The sequence below is a fragment of the Protopterus annectens genome, chromosome 3.part1 (genome assembly GCF_019279795.1).
Source record: "Protopterus annectens isolate FY-2018-M chromosome 3.part1, PAN1.0, whole genome shotgun sequence".
Taxonomy (NCBI): Eukaryota; Metazoa; Chordata; order Ceratodontiformes; family Protopteridae; genus Protopterus; species Protopterus annectens.
This window is the reverse complement of record NC_056732.1, coordinates 1158043245-1158061704: the sequence shown is the minus strand read 5'-3', so window position 1 is coordinate 1158061704 and position 18460 is coordinate 1158043245.

Here is an 18460-nt window from a genome sequence, read left to right as displayed (position 1 = left end):
ATAGGGAACTTACGTATGCAAGACAACACTACTGCTGTATTCTTCACCTCAGCAGGTATATACAGGAACAAATGGACCTTGCAGCTGTAATGTCATGTACATCAGAAATTAACGTTTTTGAAAATAAATGTCAATGGCACTCATAGGAAAGGTGTTTATGACTTATAATAAATGAAAAAGACAAGCAAATGTGTAGTCATATAAATGCTAAATGGTAATCTAATAAAACACAAAATACAAAAGTGACAAATGACAACACAGATCGAATGACATGTAATGATTTCAAGTTTTCCATTGCTGATTTGCAAATATCTCAGACCTAGTTATACTGGGCATGCTTACATGAAATTACAGGAAACAGTAACAGAAGAGCAATTCAACAGCAGCACCACACAAGAAAGTGTTGTAACAGAGGACCAATCGCAGCTTCTGATGGTCTGGCAGCATAATATACAGTATGTGACATTTATGGAGTCCGTCATCTGTGACTAAGCTGTAGAGTATGACAAAAATAATTGCAGTAATAAAAAAATGCCCGGATGAAGATATGGAATTCAGAGCATAATTATTTTGGGAATGGGTAATGCCTGTGAGCAATGAATGACATAATAAACATTCTCATCATGTCATTTTCAAACACGTGCCAGGACAGATATCAGAGAAATGCCTGCCAATCATAGGTGCCACAGAAATCATATTGGTTATGTCATGAAAAAAAAACTCTTAAAGGGCTTACAGCACTTTCCTATCATAAAGGGTATGGATGCCTATGTTGTAGGACAAGGCCTGAAAAAGGTGGCCATCTGAAGGTGCCACAACTATTGAGTGTGTGTAAATCACTGCTGTCTGACAGACTGATGCTATTGGATTTAAACCCCTGCATGTTATATTAGTCTCTTTCCAGATCTCTATACTTACTGCATGTGCCACATCCGATAGCAATGAAGGCTGTTACAAATAACTGAAATCCATGTGTGCATTAATAAAGGAGTTACAAACATAATATGAACAATCGGATTTAGTCAGAATGCTGGAAAACAGCTACACACGTGACTATCCACACAACAGGGAGCAGTACAATATCAATGCTTCTTTGACAAGGAAGCTGTTTCCATCATTTAGTACACACACTGTTCCAGAACTGAACCACAGTCTATCCATGTAGGTATGCTGTACAAGCAAGTACTCAAAGCATGTGCACAGGAGCACTTACAGCATGGCATGCATGGAATAACCAGTTCACTGCCGTGCAATCATAACCTGTGATGATGTATCATTGTCTAACATAAAATGGATAAGAATGGCTAGATACACTGGTATTTATGTAATGTCAGTACATTTATATAATGTATCTCTTTCAGCAATTAAACAGCAAGCTATGTGATTCTACTGACTAACTTACATGGATGAATCACAAGCTCCACAGTGGAAGTCTTAACCTAAGTGTGCGCTCCACCCATGCTAACATTATAACACCATATGCTCCACCCATGCTAGCATATTACATCATATGCATGTGTTGTAAACAATCTCTTTGAGATAAAAGGGATGATAGAGGCCTCCTCCACTGTAAATTTACACATTATGACTGTGATGGATGCCATTTCTGCATTAGAATACAAATCCCAAAAATGTTAATAGTTGTTTGACAATGGAAAATACATGATATTGTAGAGAATGAATGTGCCATGGCAGAAGTGCGACTACACTTGTGAGATATGTCATAATTTCAAAACATTACATCATGTTATTGCTGCAAGGGATATGTGTGCCTGTAATTGCTGTACTCTGGCAACAACATACAGAATGTTGTCTCATTCCTTTGTTCTAGAGAATAACTCTTTCTATATATGTTATATAAAGAAAATGTAATCACATATCATCTTTACTCTGAATAAAAGCATTGCTATGTGACAAATTATTATAGTTTTTTGTAAGAGGAATCAACATCTATACATATACACAGCAGATGGGTTTGACAACAGTGTTAGTGACGTGCAGCAAAATAAGACTGTCACAATGTAGTCTGAGCAGTAATGGCTGAATTTGTACTAGCTACAGATAAGTGCCTGAATCGCAAGTGCCACATGACATGCTGAGGTACAAAAGAGACAGTGCATAGTTAAATGGATGACATCACCACTGTTGGTAGTTGGATGTTTATTTAAGTGGGTGAAGTGCCCAATAACACTGTAAAGCTGCACATCATATATGTGCATTTGTAGAGTAGTCTACACAGTATGAGAGTGAAAGCACACTTGCCACTGTGCTCAAACATCCTATATATATATATATATAGTTACACAACTTACCAAGCACAGTATCAAAGGCACAAAACACAGGACAGTTTGCACTCCAACTGTGAGATACTGAAGTTATGTTAACATTATGTTATCAATGTGTGGCCAAAAAGTTATTTTCACTAGGGATACTAGGATTTGTCAGGGTAGCACTGTGGCACTGTAAATTCATCTTCTTCTTCTGGCTTTTCCCAGTTAGGGGTCACCACAGCGGATCACCGTCTGCTCATGATTGGCAGTGGAGTTTTACGGTGTCAGGTTGCCAGCCCGGTGCCCAACCTTCCACAGAAGGCACACACACACACACACACACACACACACACACACACACACACACACACACACACACACACACACACACACACACACACACACACACACACACACACACACACACACACACACACACACACTCACACCTAGGGCCAATTTAGTGTGTCCAATGCACCTACAGCATGTCTTTGGGATGTGGGAGGAAACCGGAGCACCCGGAGGAAACCCACGAAACCACAGGGAGGACATGCAGACTCCGCACACAATGCACTCCAGCCGAGGATCGAACCGGAGAACCTCTTGCTGTGAGGTGGCAACGCTAACTGCTGCACCACCGTGGCCACCCTATGCACTGTAAATCCATCTAATATGTGGAAATGTACATAAAGGTGACTATCAGGTGGCCAACAATATATGACAGTAATCACAGTCACACAATTTAAGCAGAGATTGACTCAGATCACCTACCTATCTAGTTGTATCATCTATATGGTACATTATTAATAGCCAGCACCCCAGGAGAATACAGAGTGTACTTGAAGCATACAGTATCTATGAAGGGATGACATCAGCAGCATATTGCTAAGGATATGTGTCTATTAAAATGACATTTACAGCCATCTGGGTTTAAAAAACTCACCACTGCAAATATGCGTAAACCAATCCTGAACTAATTTATAGTCGCACCCAAATTTGAAACTTCTTACCTCTGTATTTACTTATTCTACAGGATAATGTGAAAAACACAAGTGTCACAGGAGAAGACTCATATTTAAAGTGTAACAGTTCAATTTAGAAAGAATTACTTCATCAGTGTGTTCCAGTTGTAAATAAGTTGTGGTTGTGAAAGGTGGAATAAGGGAATGGTAGATTTATGTAGCAGTTTAAAGTGTTTCTCCTAAGTAATCATTGATTGAGCACATCTGTGTTGCAGGACATGCTCACCTAACTTTAAACACACACACACACACAAAATGTCCCCATATGGAGTCTTGAACACTCTACCTATCTAGAGAACAATGAAATAGTCACAGTCACCACAGGAGAAGACTGGCTTTTAAGAGGATAGTGGGTACTTTTTACAGGGTGATGTCATCGGTGTGTATCAAAGAGGATAATTCAGTAAAAAATTAGTTAAGGGAGTTGTGTGAAGTGTTAAATGTATTCTTTTTAGGGGAAGTAAATATCACACAAAGCATTACACGCATTAGCACAGAGGCACATGTGAGTTTCCCATGTCAAGCATCAAGCTTCTTACCTATCTAGTTACGCAATATAAAAAGCATGGTATTATATGCAAGTACCACAGGCAAAGACTTACTTTAATGATGTGACATAGCACGTGTACTTCTTGAAAATACACTGTTTGGAACAGATGGTACTGTGCATAACAGGTTGTGCAATGAAAACAAATGTGTGCAAAGGACAATGCAACATCACAATGATTGTCCCATGAAATTCTATATTTTTCTCCTAACATTTAGATATTGTACTTCATGTGCATTGCATTACTGTGAGGGACATTAACATGTTTCACTTTATGAGATGCCATGGATTATCAATCAAACTTTTCTGCCATTTCTTGCCATGATGACTATACGATTGTACTGCCTCAGACTGTGTGCATTGACAAGACAAACCTGCAAGTCATACATAGGACAGTGCATTGTAGAATAACAGTGATGGATTATCTTGTAACATAGTTGCAGACATCCCAAAACAGCATGCCTTTGAAACCATCCATAACTGAACTAACTTTAATCCAGAACTATTTAGTGCCATGTTTTCATCATGCCACTGGAATATACTAAAATATATCCCCTTACATGGTTGTTGTTGTGTCTTTCAGCTTTTCCCGGTTTTACATGGTACCATAATGAAATGTAATCCAATATTCCTCAATATTCTCAATAAAATAGCACCCCAAAAGGACAAGAGGATGAAAGCAAATGATGTACCCTAGTTAGCCAATACTACAAGAAAGCTAATGCAGAACACAGACAAACCTTGGTGAAACTGGGGGAAAAAAACTCCTCAAAATGTCCAGCACTACAAAATACTACACAATCAGGTAAACATCAAATAATCTCTGATTTAAAAATATTATAATAATGTCTGAATAGTAGCAAAATAGATCTTAAAGGGTTCTGGTCAACCATTGAAGAAATACTTCAGTCTGGACAAAAGCATAACCCCAACCCATCTCCAGATAGTACTGCAGTGGATATAGAAACACAGTTTAATAAATATTTTATAGGTAATATAGCATCCATTACAAAGGGTTTCAATTCTACACATCTGGATTCGACATAACAATTCCAAGCTACTTCTACATTCACCCTACAACCTGCACATACAGCCACAATAACATGTTTGCTAAGCAAATTAAAATTGTGCTGTACCTGTACAGATAACTTACCTTGTGAATTTCATAAAGTGGTAGAAAATAAGATAGCATATCCCATTTCCATTCTTATAAACAGGTCTATACGGGAATTACATGTACCCAATCTTTGGAAAAATTATACATCATCCCTTCCACAAAAGAGGAAATGTAACAGATATCACAGATGTCAGGCCAATAGCAATACCATCCCCACTTTAAAATAATGGAAAAGTATGTTGATAATCAACTTTTGCAATATCTTTCTCAGGAGCAAATTTTAACCCCAACCCAACACAGTTTTCAGCCATACCATAGTACTACTACAGCTCTAGTCACATTTGTGGAGTCAGTCATCTAAGCTAGGGATAGTAATAAATTTGTATCTGCCCTATTCCTTGATCTATCAAAGGCATTCAATACTGCCTGCCACACAAGACTCTTAGCACAAATGTCATCATTAGGCTTAACAGCAAATACTTCACGTGGTAACAGATACCCATCAGTGAAATGGCAGAGCACTCTATCACCCTACCTCCCTGTCAATACAAGCCTCCCACAAGGCTTAATCCCAGGACCCCTCATCTTACAATATTCTTACCAATTCACTCCATGCATACATACAACATGCCTCTCTCATACAGTATGCTGCCAATTCAACATTTATATGCTCATCAAGTAATCCAGCTCATTTACAGCAAATACTCAGAAATAATTACAGCTACAGAGAAATGGCTGCAAAACTATCACATTATTTTAGTTCCTTAAAAAAACAGTCTCAAAATATAGTCCCTAGACAGCACTAATATTGTGCTAACCTCTCAAACTAAACTACTAGGTATGACAATAGATGATTCTCTCAGATATGACTACCACATACAAAATGCGATTAAAAAACACATACAAAATTAGGCTTACTCTGCGGAAACAGAAACTTCTTAACTCACACCTCTAGAATCATTCTAGCAAATACTTATCTCCTACCTACTCTTCTCTATGGTGCCCTTCTTCACAAATCTCCAGAAATCACATATATAGAAGCCTGAGTAATGCTACAATAAAGTTGTCAAATCTGCTACCGATGCTCAATACCATAAGCATCACTGCACTGCTCTAAATGCTTTCAGTTGGCTAGAACTGCCCAGCTACTTACAATATACCCAAATGCTCAGAGGATATAAAATTACTGACTGCCCTGCCACCTGTACTGCTTTAAATGCAGTCCTACAAAAATATTCCTCCACTCGTTCACTGTGATCAAATGACTTGATTAACTACAACTATTTCTCAAATATCTCTGCAGAATGACTGTCATAGCCAATATACCTGGACCTAATCTTAAATATTCTATTCTCAAATTTCTTTGCAATTCACTTACAGTTTCAATCACAACTACTGTTGCGTCATTCAAATCTTGGAAATATTTGTCTCTATATATTTAGTATCACATATGTATTTTTATATATTCAGTATCACAAATGCATAACTTTTATTAGGTATTGCTACCTAATAAATTTTTGATTTTGTCTCCAAAACTTTTCTCCCAAGACTTCTGCTGAAAATGGGTACATACTCAGACAGACCATCCCAATAAACAAATGCCAAATAAGTGAATAAAATAAAGTATAAGCATAGTAAAGCAGGCATACATTAAACAACTGAATTAACTGAGTTAGCACGATTTTGAAATCAGGACAACCTGTTGAAAATATTGGAGCTGCACAGACATTGTGCAACATAAAGCAATAATTATCTGATTGCTTTGTTATGTTACTGTTTGAACACAGCACTGCCAAACTGAATTCCACTGCTGCTGGCAAAGTATTACTACAAGCATAATCATATCTTGAAGTTTTGAACTTAGAACAGTAAATAGCAGTACTCTTATCTTGCTCTGTGCTGACTTCCACACAAAGATTATTCCAAAATAAGCCTTGCAATATGGAGCAGGCACATTAATATAGCAGCAGGATAATGATGTGTTAAGGAAAGGTGTAGCCGACATTTATAGCCTCAAGAGTCAGACAAAACATTCTGAAACCTTTTTTCAGCCACCTGGATTCAAACCTTTAGAGCTTTGCAAGAAAAACATATATGTGAGTATTATCTAAGCACACAACATAGGAAGTCATACTTCGGATTGTTTACATTTGATAGCAGATTTCAGCAAATGTGAATCTATGTATGTATTCTTCTTCCTTACCCTGTTGACCACTGTAATCTGTGCATCCAACTCTTTAGCTTGTTGAAAAGTACATTAAGCTGAATAAACATAGATAAACACAGCAGCTCAGAATGCAAAGTGTAATGCATCTGCAGGCAAGAAAATCACAAGCTACTGCCATAAGCTGTGTATTTCCATTTAGCCTTAGTTACATTTGTTGCCCGGTACCAGACGTTATGCAAATGCAGAAGTGGAAGATTAATGATACAGAAGGGAGAAGATACAGTGTCAGGGTGAGATCGAGGCAGGGACAAAGTAACGTATGACAGAAGGATAATGTTGGCTCATAACAATATGTAGCCGAAAGGTACACATAAAATTATGTACCAAAAACTGTAACACTTAGCTAATAGCTGGATTAGAACACTTTCTATCTATACATGTGAGCATTGTCTCATCATACCACAAAGGGATTACTACTGCACAATGTTTAAATAACACTGACAACTTATTGAAGCAGAAGGGATGAAGAGAGAGAGAGAGAGAGAGAGAGAGAGATACAGACAGATGCAGAGAGGAATGCAGCAATATGTTGTGTGGGACATCTGTATGATGTTTTGTTCATACTTATGAAATCATTATTATTCTATCATTGTCTGTACAATACAGTGCTTGCAAAAGGGAGAAATAAGGGGTAGGAGAGTGCATCTAACATGAAGACATAAGCAGGATAAGGATGACTTAAGTCTCATTATTGGGGCTGTAATGATTTTTTCAAATGATGTTTTGCTGCACTATTCAAATGGTTTGTTTGTGTCTTTCGGCTTTTCCCGGTTAGGGGTCGCCACAGCGGAACTCCGGTCCGCTAATGATTGGTAGTTGATTTTTACGTGCCGAGTTACCAGCCCTGATGCACAACCTTCAACGAAGGTATGCCCATTCACGCATGTCTCCAAGCAGAAGACACTCTAGCTGTGAATCGTACCGGACAGGGTCTTACTGTGAAGTGACAATGCTACCGCAGCACCACCACCGCGGACTGCACTATTCAAATGGTATGTTACTGAACTGTTGTATATGGAGAGAAACAGACATTTGCAGTTAAATATATGATAACAATATGAAAGATCCTGATTTAATAAATTGACTTACAGCTGTAAACAAACCCATGACACTATGCAAAAACATCAGTCTACAAATAGGGCAATTATTTTGATGCACCCACATCAGAACTCATATTTTATTGCATCCAACAGCCTTAAAACTGTTATGTTAATGGTTTCACAGTAATGCATTTAGTCTGCCTTTACTTTGTATTACCATAATCCAGCAGATTTAAGCACATTTGCATGAAAGTAACTGGGCCACTGTGGATTAAATTGAAATCATCAGCTTTTTCAATAAGAAATTAACAGTGGTCACTTTATCACTGCATTGTTGTACTATGCCAAACTCCAAGCAAATGCCAAGGACATAAAGTCAAGACTTTTCCATGAGTCATTTCTGTCCATGTGTGTTGTGTGTGAATCTATTTTTTGCCCAGATTAAACATGTGAAAAAGGATTGGCAAGGACAGTGGTGACAAAGGGGTTGAAAAGCAAAGGGCAAAGAATACAGAAATTTGCAGATGGTCGTGAGAGAGAGCACCATAGCTATTCACTTCTTCACAACATAAACATGCAAATCTACATCCAGTTTCCTGCTTCAGAAAGTCACACCAGAGATGGGTGACAACAACAAAATAATGCAGTATGGCCAACTGCAGTAAATCAAGTGTGTCAAGATGACACATATGCGAAGTGGAGAGCTATGTATGGGGTATAATTTTATTTTGGACTATAGATATCCATTCTTTTTGGGGGGTTGGGGGATGTTGGGAAAACTGCTTAGGAATGAGAGGGTCAGGTAGGTAGGGTAGGTTAGAAAACACAGGCAGACATATTGGACATACAAGAAAACGATAGTAATAGACACAAAAGGTTGGACTATACCATGACTGGTGTTAGGTTAGAGACATCAGAGATGTTCCCTAGTCCAGCTTGAAAACAGTGAGAATCTAGTCTTCACCCTCAGAAGTGTCATCACTTCCTCCTGTAGCAGCTCCCTGGGTCACTGCCAGTTGTGGCATCATCTTTGCAATCCAATGCAGGACCAGTTCAATCCTGCTGATATATGTACTGAAGCCCTTCTCTAATATATCTGCCACTGAACCTTTCAGCTCCTGCCAGGTGACAAAATCACCAACTTCACTGTCATTGTTTATAGAGGGTATCACGTACCAGCAACTGGGGCAGAACTACCTTATGCAGGTAGAGCAGGTAGAACAAGGATTGTGGAGATAACACTGACAGACTGTGACCCCAAAGCGCTGGGTGTCTGTACTGCCATCCGTGGTGGTATGGCGGGCTGAGCCGCAGTGATCGGTCTACCTCTCTGTGCTGTTGGTCATTTATTTTTCAGTAGCAAGGTATGAAAAAAACATCAGAGTGTTAATGAATGACAAAACATAAAAAAAAGGAAAGAGAAAGAGAGAGAGAGAGTGAGAAAGGGTAGGGGGAAACTGACAAAAAACCCCAAATAGATAATTAAATACATGGATACATGGCATGTCAAGTCAATTTATTTTTTCAGTACATTTTTGCAATACATAAACAATTATGATAATTTACTACTGTACACATTTTTAACATCCATATATGATGGAAAGATATTAATGTGTCATAAAATAAAGAAATCTCACTGCCATGATGCAAGAAAGAGCAGCCTTGATTCACTCTGACACGATATGTGCATTCAAATGTCAAAACTGCAATTACCATAATTTAATTATTCCTGACATATTATTGCTGTGCTGATATTTTATAAACATATTCCAATAATAAAAAAGTAACTGCTGCTTATAGATATTGAACCCCCTCACACATTAATTTAGAGTTCTGCATGCTTTACGCAAGCAGAAGGAGTTATTGGGGAAGGCATGCATGCCAGAGATCAAGGATGAGGTATGCCTGCTCAAAATACTAATGATTCAAGAAATTAAAAGAAATTTCTGACTTAAATTTGGACCTGAATCATACTTAGCCCATGCCTCTCTGAGGTGAGTGAATCTCTCATGGCATTTTCTCTGCAGCTCTACAGTACAAAAAGAAAATAAATATATATGAAATCATAAAGAGTACCTGAGTTGGCTTGCTAGATCATTAATGCCATGTCAAAGACAGGTTATGGGCCACTACCCTTACACAACTGAGGGGCACTCATAGTCCTAAATTCAGCCTCCTATTGTTTTTGAAGGTCATACTTGTGCTTCCTATGGTCACTATAGTGGCGACAACTTTGTTTCCCAGTGTGTGGAATGCCAGTTGCACTGGAGACAGCCTTGGCTAAGCTATTTCAAGCCTCAGCCTTATGCTGAGAGCCGTTATAATCTCCCTGCAACAGCTTACAGCTATAGGCTTCACGAGGAGCGCCACATATATCCTGGACTCCTCAACACCTCACCTTTGTGTTCTAAAGTTAACACAATTAACTTCCTCACCAGTCAAGACTGCAAAAGTTAAGCTAACAAAATATGTCTGAATGGATGTCCAATTCAGATCTTGTGAGTAACCGGTTGTGTGCAAAGACACATAGCCTCTCCAACTGCATCTGCACAACTGAAAGTAGAGGGATGCCTTGGCAGACACATTGGCACTACATACATCACATAGCAGTAAAGGTGTGAAACATAACACTGAGCTTTGTTATGTGTGATTCTCAACCTACTGACACAGGTTCCAGTGTTCAGTAATGGTATGCTTAATTGCAGGGCTTTTAATCCATGCAGTTTGGAAGGAGAAAGAGAATGACTAGTGTCATACTGTGACATTGGTGCTTAAGCAATGTTAAAATATTGTTGTAACAGCTGGAAATCAAACCCATGGAATAAAGCAGTTGAGCATTAGCATATTAACTGACACTGCCACATAAAACTATCCTTTAAGCATGAACATTATACCTGTACGTGTATAATTAGTCCTGGGAATGCATTCCTATGCAAAAGTCAGTATTTCTGTTTCTAAATATATTTCAGATGGATGCAGCAGAACGATCTGAGTAATACAGGTTGGCATGTGTTTCATACATACTTCACAAGACATAACTATCCTAAACACAGTTAGGTTATGTGATGAGTCATGATGATAATAACAAAAGTATTGTGCCCATCATATGTTATGCAAGATAATTTTATATTAAATGTCATCACTGTCTTGTTAAGAAATTGGATGTAAATTAGCTTGAAGTTGTACGTGAAACATTAATGATATATATTACATAGAAAAGTTTACTTATTCAAGCATTACTGATACACTTCTTGCAAGAAATGTGATTAACATTGTATTTTTCATTAGTTTTACAGCCCTAATCAAAATGTCGTGAAAAATGGGACTCTTACACCCTTTGTAAACATATCTTTTAGATGGATTCCACCCCTTAAACATCTGTGTCCTTTATATACACTTACCACCCTTACACCTTGTAACATGGAGATAGCTATGCACCACCTGGAATTTCTCAACTCAGTATTGTTGTGAGTGCTGAGGAAAGTGCACCATTACCAGTCATGTTTGCTCTACATAAGGCAACCTAAACTAAATTCTTCACTTTTTTCCTTAAGTAGTGAACTATGTTTGTATGCTGCCAAATAGAGAGCAAACGCAAATTAAAATGAAAAAAATACACATTGTGAATAATTGTAAGGTGATCTCTAAGTAGGATTCAAACAATGCTTCATGTCCCTTATTTCAATCAAAATGAAAAAGAAAAACATACTTTGAACAGTTGCAATGTGATCTGTAAACAGGACTCAATACATCATATGCCTTATTTCACTCAATTCATTTCATTTACACCTTGTGCACAGTTTTGGATATCTGTCAGATGCATTCTCTGCAATATCTACTATTCATGGTGCTGAGGGCCGTGCAGCTATGCCAGACATTTTCTCTACATAAGGCAGCCTAAACTAAAATGTTCACTTTTTTTCATTAGACAGTGAACTATGTTTGCATGCTGCTGAGTGGAGGGCAAGTGGATAAAGCATTAGAAATAAATATATGAGAGTGAAAGAAGCTAACAGTAAATTAAATGCAACTAATGAGTATATGAATCGATGACCAATGCATTCAAGTGACACATTAATCCTTTTCACATATCATTATAATATCAGAAATTTACTTTATGGAACATTATCAGAGTTGTAGTTAATTACATATAATGTGAAAGTGGACAGACAAAAGCTCACATGTTGTTAGCAATAGTAACAATAGTTGAATTTTAAACAACACAATGGTATCATAAAATGTGATACAATATTCAGACCACCCTCTTTATAATTATTAGTAAACAGGATTCAAACCATGCATCTGCTGTTGTATTTCTATAACCTCACTGCACTTATATCATGTGGCACAGAGAAAGTCACCTAACAGCTGTATTTTCTTCATTAAGTCCTATCCAGCATGCTGAAAGCCATGTAATGCCACCAGGTTGGTGTACGTTTCATAAGTCAGCCTAAACTACATGTTTTTCTTTTTTTCTTTAAGTTGTGAAAGTACATTTCATGCTGCCATGTGGTACACAAATTCAGAACACAATATTTATCAGAAACATTAACAAAACTTCTTTGGGATAACAATTTGAAAGAACATGAAATGAATCACAGTGTATATCTAGCAATGAGGAGAGCTCCTTCTTTAGGGCACTGATACATTCAGCCTTCTCACATCTCCTTGCCTCATCAGTACTAACATGTATGTCTCACATTATGAAGACTTTAATGCAGTGGGAAACAAGAAGGGCACAGGGAACAGCAGAAATGCTGTCATTTTCACAAAGGAGATATAGTTAATATTGACATAATTTTAAGTGACTTATTTGTCTGTCATCTTTTGTCAGTACTGACCTTACCTAATTTTCCCACATCAACGCATTCATTCACCAAAATGACTGTAAAGATTTATTATGATCTCCCTCAGTAAAACGATCAGGGAACCAGTTTTGAATCCTGCATCACCTGTACTGATTTACTAAACTCAATACATTTATACATTATGCTACCTAAATGTATGTGTGACACCTTGAATTTCCTTACTCAGTACTGACTGGACCTCTGATGAAAGAGCAACAATGCAAGTCTTAATTACATTATTGATGGCAGTCCAAATAAAATTTGTCTGTCTTTATCTTAGACAGTGTACTGCCATTCAAAGTGAATATCTGGCAGTTGGCTTACAGGTTGTTTAGCAGCTGGCATAGAGGATTAAGAAGCTAACAAACTGCTTCCTGTGGTCCAGTGGTGCCATGTTTGATTCCCTCAGCTACCATTGCCTAACTGCGTGACTCTTAACAAATCACTACTCCTGGGCTTTGTCAGCAAAAAGTCCATGGAGAACCACACTCTACCCCAGGAAACAAATGCAAGTAAATAAATAAATAAACGACTACTGCCAATCAACAAAGTGCAACAACAAATGGTATGCAAATGATAAAGGGGAAAAATTGGAAACAAGTACTTTAAATGTACATTTCTGATTTAAAGAATTGGCATTAATGTCCTACTAGATTGTCAATATACCGCAACAGTTGTTTCCATAATAAGTGGGTGGTGCAGTGGTTAACGCTCTCCCCTCACAGCAAGAGGTTCTCCGGTACAATTCTTAGCTGGGGTGCTTTCTCTGCAGAGTTTGCATGTTCTCCCTGTGTTCATGTGGGTTTTCTCCGTGTACTCCTGTTTCCTCCTACATTCTAAAGACATGCTTCTGGAGCATTTCTCCCCAGGCCTCTGCTGAAAACATGATCTGTGGAACCTAGTTGGACTTTCCCGGTCAACAAATGTTAAACAAATAAAAAAACAAAATAAAGTGTCCAGGGTATTCTTAAAAATATCTAAACTCGTGGTTGCTTTAATGTAATTTGCTAGTCTTTTCCATCCATTATCTGATCTGTCAGAGAACCAATTAGTACACTTCTCATTCCTATAGAATCTACTGTATATATTATCTGATGATGCTCTACTACATTTTGGTAACTCCAAACATTCCCAGAGGTTGTTGTCTCTAAATGGCCTATATACCTGAATAACATCTCCTCTTAAATATCTGTTTGAGACACTGCCCAAGATCAGATATTTTAGTCTTTCATAATAACTTAAATTTTCACATCATTGATGCCCTTGATATATTTCTGCTGTGCTCTTTCCAGTTTGCTTATGCTTGTTTTCTTATAAGGTTTCTGTAGTGTTAGTCCATACTCAAGTTTGGGTCTAATGTAACTAACAAACACTGATTTTATCATTTCTGATTTCCTATGGTTTATAAATCTTTTTACGCAACCTATAGTTCTATAACCATCATTACCTAATTGGTTGATATGATTAGAAAAACTCAAAACTGTGTCTACCCATATACCCAGGTCCTTAATGAATTTACAGTATTATTACTGTGTGTATTAAATATTCATCTTTCAATTTATGTCTTCCAAATCTCATATGCTTAATTTGTGATGTATTCATCAGCATAGTAATCTCCTGTGACCAAATGGTTGATTTTTTCAAGTTCTTTTGAAGACATGCTGTATCTACAACATATGCAATCAGTTTACACAATTTCAAGTCATCTGCATATAGACCGTACAACACTTCAGATGAAAAAGATAGATCTGAATGATACAGTATAAACAAGTATGAGCCTAGGACAGAACCATGTGGGATACCTTGACTGAGACAAGAATTTCACCTATTCAATTGCTGCATGATATTTGTCATGCCCTATTTTAAGCCATGCAGCTATCTATTTTATCAAGAGTACATCAATGCCTAGTTATTCTAATTTATGTATCAGTGTTTTGTGTATGACATATCAAATCCTGAAGTTAAATCTATATAAGTTGCATCACATGCCAATTTTTCATTCCTATTTGCTACTATGTTTTTATAGAACATCATGTTAGATGTGGTAATAGATATATTTTCAACATATGCATGCTGATATATGGTTTCTAGTCCCATCCTTTCCAGTTCTGATAATAACTTATCCAATAGTAACTTTCCATTATTTTTCTGCAATATGAAATTAGACTTAAGAGCCTATATATGTCTAAAGTTGCCCTACTCCCCTTTCCCTTAAAGACAGGTATAATAAATGCATGTCTCCAATCTTGAGGGATGTTCCTGTATTTATACAACCTAGTAAATAATACATAATTTTGATGTTTAATCAGCTATGTACTCCTGCACCAGGAAACTTTATAGATTTAAACCATCAATCCTGGGTATTAAGAAGAATCATTGAAGAGTAACTCCCATATATGCCACAAACAAATACATATATTGGCTGGAAGAAAAGGCATTTAGATGTACTGAGGTGTAACATTCTATCAAGTTACATTGAAAGTAAAATAGAATCAAGTAATGAAAGTTGTCCTTTATAGCCAACAGTTAGGATACCCGTGTATTCGCACAATATTAAACAAAGACTGCAAACACTGTAGGTGTATTCCTCTCTTTCATTAGGGTGCCACACTCTCTTATCTATGCTTTCTTAAGATGAAATCAATTTCAGTTTTATTCTATATGTTAACTGTATCAATGCTTAATGTATTCCCTTAAGTACGAACAAAACGTCTTATTAAGTGACAGTAGCTATGGCTATTAAAGCCAGCATTTAAATGTTAGGAATGTTGATCTCCTAAATCAGTCAATGTACATTCAAATTTTTCAGTAAGACTCTTCTCCCTGACACACCCTCAGTAAATGTACATCAAAGGGGAGACTGTGAAAACCTGATTGCTTCTTTAGTCAGACTAATCCTTGACCCACCCCTGCAAGCCATTAGCAGGTAACACTTTTCAATGCTCATCACTGCACTGCTAGGTTTTGTGCATGTAATGATGTAGCTCCTTACACCATGTTTAACTTCCCACACTTTAGTGCAGATTATTGTATTCAGGAATGTTAATGACTTAACCCTTCATTTGCACACTCACAGTGCTCACAGAGCTGACTCTGAACTATATAAACATAATTGTGCAGCAAATGCACTTCAGGCATAGTGGGAAGACTGGTTTGATTCAGAGAGCTTGATACTGCTAAATAATCACAACTTTTGGGGAATTATCTGCTTTCTGCACTGCTTTGCTGTCAAGGTATGTTGCCATTTCTTACATAATGGTTGTATTATGACATTAAAAGGTGAACTGCAATGCCTGCTCCAAAACATTTGTAATGCTTTTTCTTCATCCCTTTACTTTTGTCATAGTCCAGATATATTAATTATGTCTTCATTACAAAAAATATGATACAGAATGCTACATGACCTATGTTTTTAGGTCATATTTAATTATTTGCACAGCTATTACAGATGAAAGCATTATAACTTTGTAGCAATGTCTGGGGTTTTTACATGTGCTAGTACAAAGAAAAATGTATTAAGTTTCTGATTTCTACCTGACTGCCCTCCACAGTTGTGGAGATGGCACTTAAAAATTGCCTTATATGTTTATTGCTAAATTGTGAGCTTTATTGATAATTATTCAATATGTTACACAGTTAGACAAAAATATGCTAACTGCATTACAGAACTTGTATACATTGTTGTTGCTATTTCATTTAGAATATTCTTTATTTTTTGGGGGAGGACTGTCCAAACATGTGTGTAGTCATTGGAGATCAATACATTTTAAATTTCTGTGTGCATGATGCATGCATACATTTATACATAATTGATTTCTCAACCATCCTATCTGTGTGTTATATATTCAATTATGTGTCTGTTTTTTTTTTTATCTCATACAGGGATGTGGCACTCAAAAAGAAATTTGTGCCACACAAGCCACCATACAATGATGCAGAAAATGAGGTCATTATCCAGGCCTTTTGTTGCCATGCAGCCTTTCTCTTAGGGAGAGGTAGAGGTGACCAATCTGCTTGAGACAGGATATGGCAGCAGATATCAATGACATCAATGCTGTCAGAGGGCATGGGATAAGTTACTCCCAGATACATCACTCTGCAAGTGATATGGTAATCTCTGCCCACTGTAGGGCAGCTGCTTTTGTCTTCTGTCTGAAGGCATCATTAGAGATACAAGATTAATCAAAATACCTTTTAACGGAAGGCAAAAGCTTGAAGAATTGATTAAAAAACTGTGGTTTTATTTATTTTTTCATCTACAGTCAGTTCTGTAGCATTCCACAATGTTTTTATTAATTTTAGTTATTTGAACACCTTTTAGTTAACCATTTGAGTTGAACATCTGCCTTTTCTCTTTGTGGAGTTTGGTGGAGGGGAATGATGCCTTTTTTAATGAATTACTACCACTAGCTTTTGCAACTATTGTCTGGTTACTGAAACAGAGGAGTTCCTGTCCGCTGTCCAAATAGCTCGGTAAAGGGTTCACACAGAATCCTTGACATTGCTGCTGATGTGGATAACACACCCACAGTGCCTCAAGAAGAACTTCCAGGTAAGCAAAATACAAATGTCATTGTTATATTTTTATATAAGCATATTTTTAAATGTCTGAAATAGATAGAGACAGTGATAAGTGTGAGTCAGACTACACAGGTACTAGAGGAAGGTGTTATGTGGGGCTGGTGGAATCCAACTCTTCATAGCATTTGTGTATGGGAACATTCTTAATCTGCGCATGTAAAGAAGATTATTTCTTTTTTGATTTTCATTTCTACTGTAATGCTTACCAGTCTTTTTTCCTTTTTCTTACTCACATACAGGGACACCTGAACTACAGGCTGCCAACCCATCTGCACGTAAGCACAGATCTGGTTATTGTTAGCACTGTATATAAAGTAGGTACAGACCTAAATAAGTGTAAAATTTGTTATTCTTTAGCATTTATTACAGCTTAACATACCTTTCATGTAAGAAACATATGTGATCAATTTTGTTCTCTGTTTCTTTGTTGCATTTATTGCTTATTATCACAGGTGATCCTGACAGTGGTCCTGTAAAACTCCTATCACCTGATATCAGAGTGTTGGTAGCCCTTGATTATGATGTTGATGATGAGGAGGCAGAGTCTGGGGGTGGAGAGGCTCACTCTGATACTGAGTTTGTAGCTCCCACATCCCTGCCCATATTTCAGACATAGTCAGTATGCCTACACATACCCATGACATGGAAACCTGTAATATAGGACAAGTTGAGAATGACACAGTTGATCAGATAAGTGTGGTTACTCCATTTGCAGAGCTGGTAGCCTCTCCCCATAGGCATTATGAGGACCAGGTCCCATACAAGACAGTTGATAGGTGCTCAGAGGTGATGTGCTGTCTAGTCTCCTC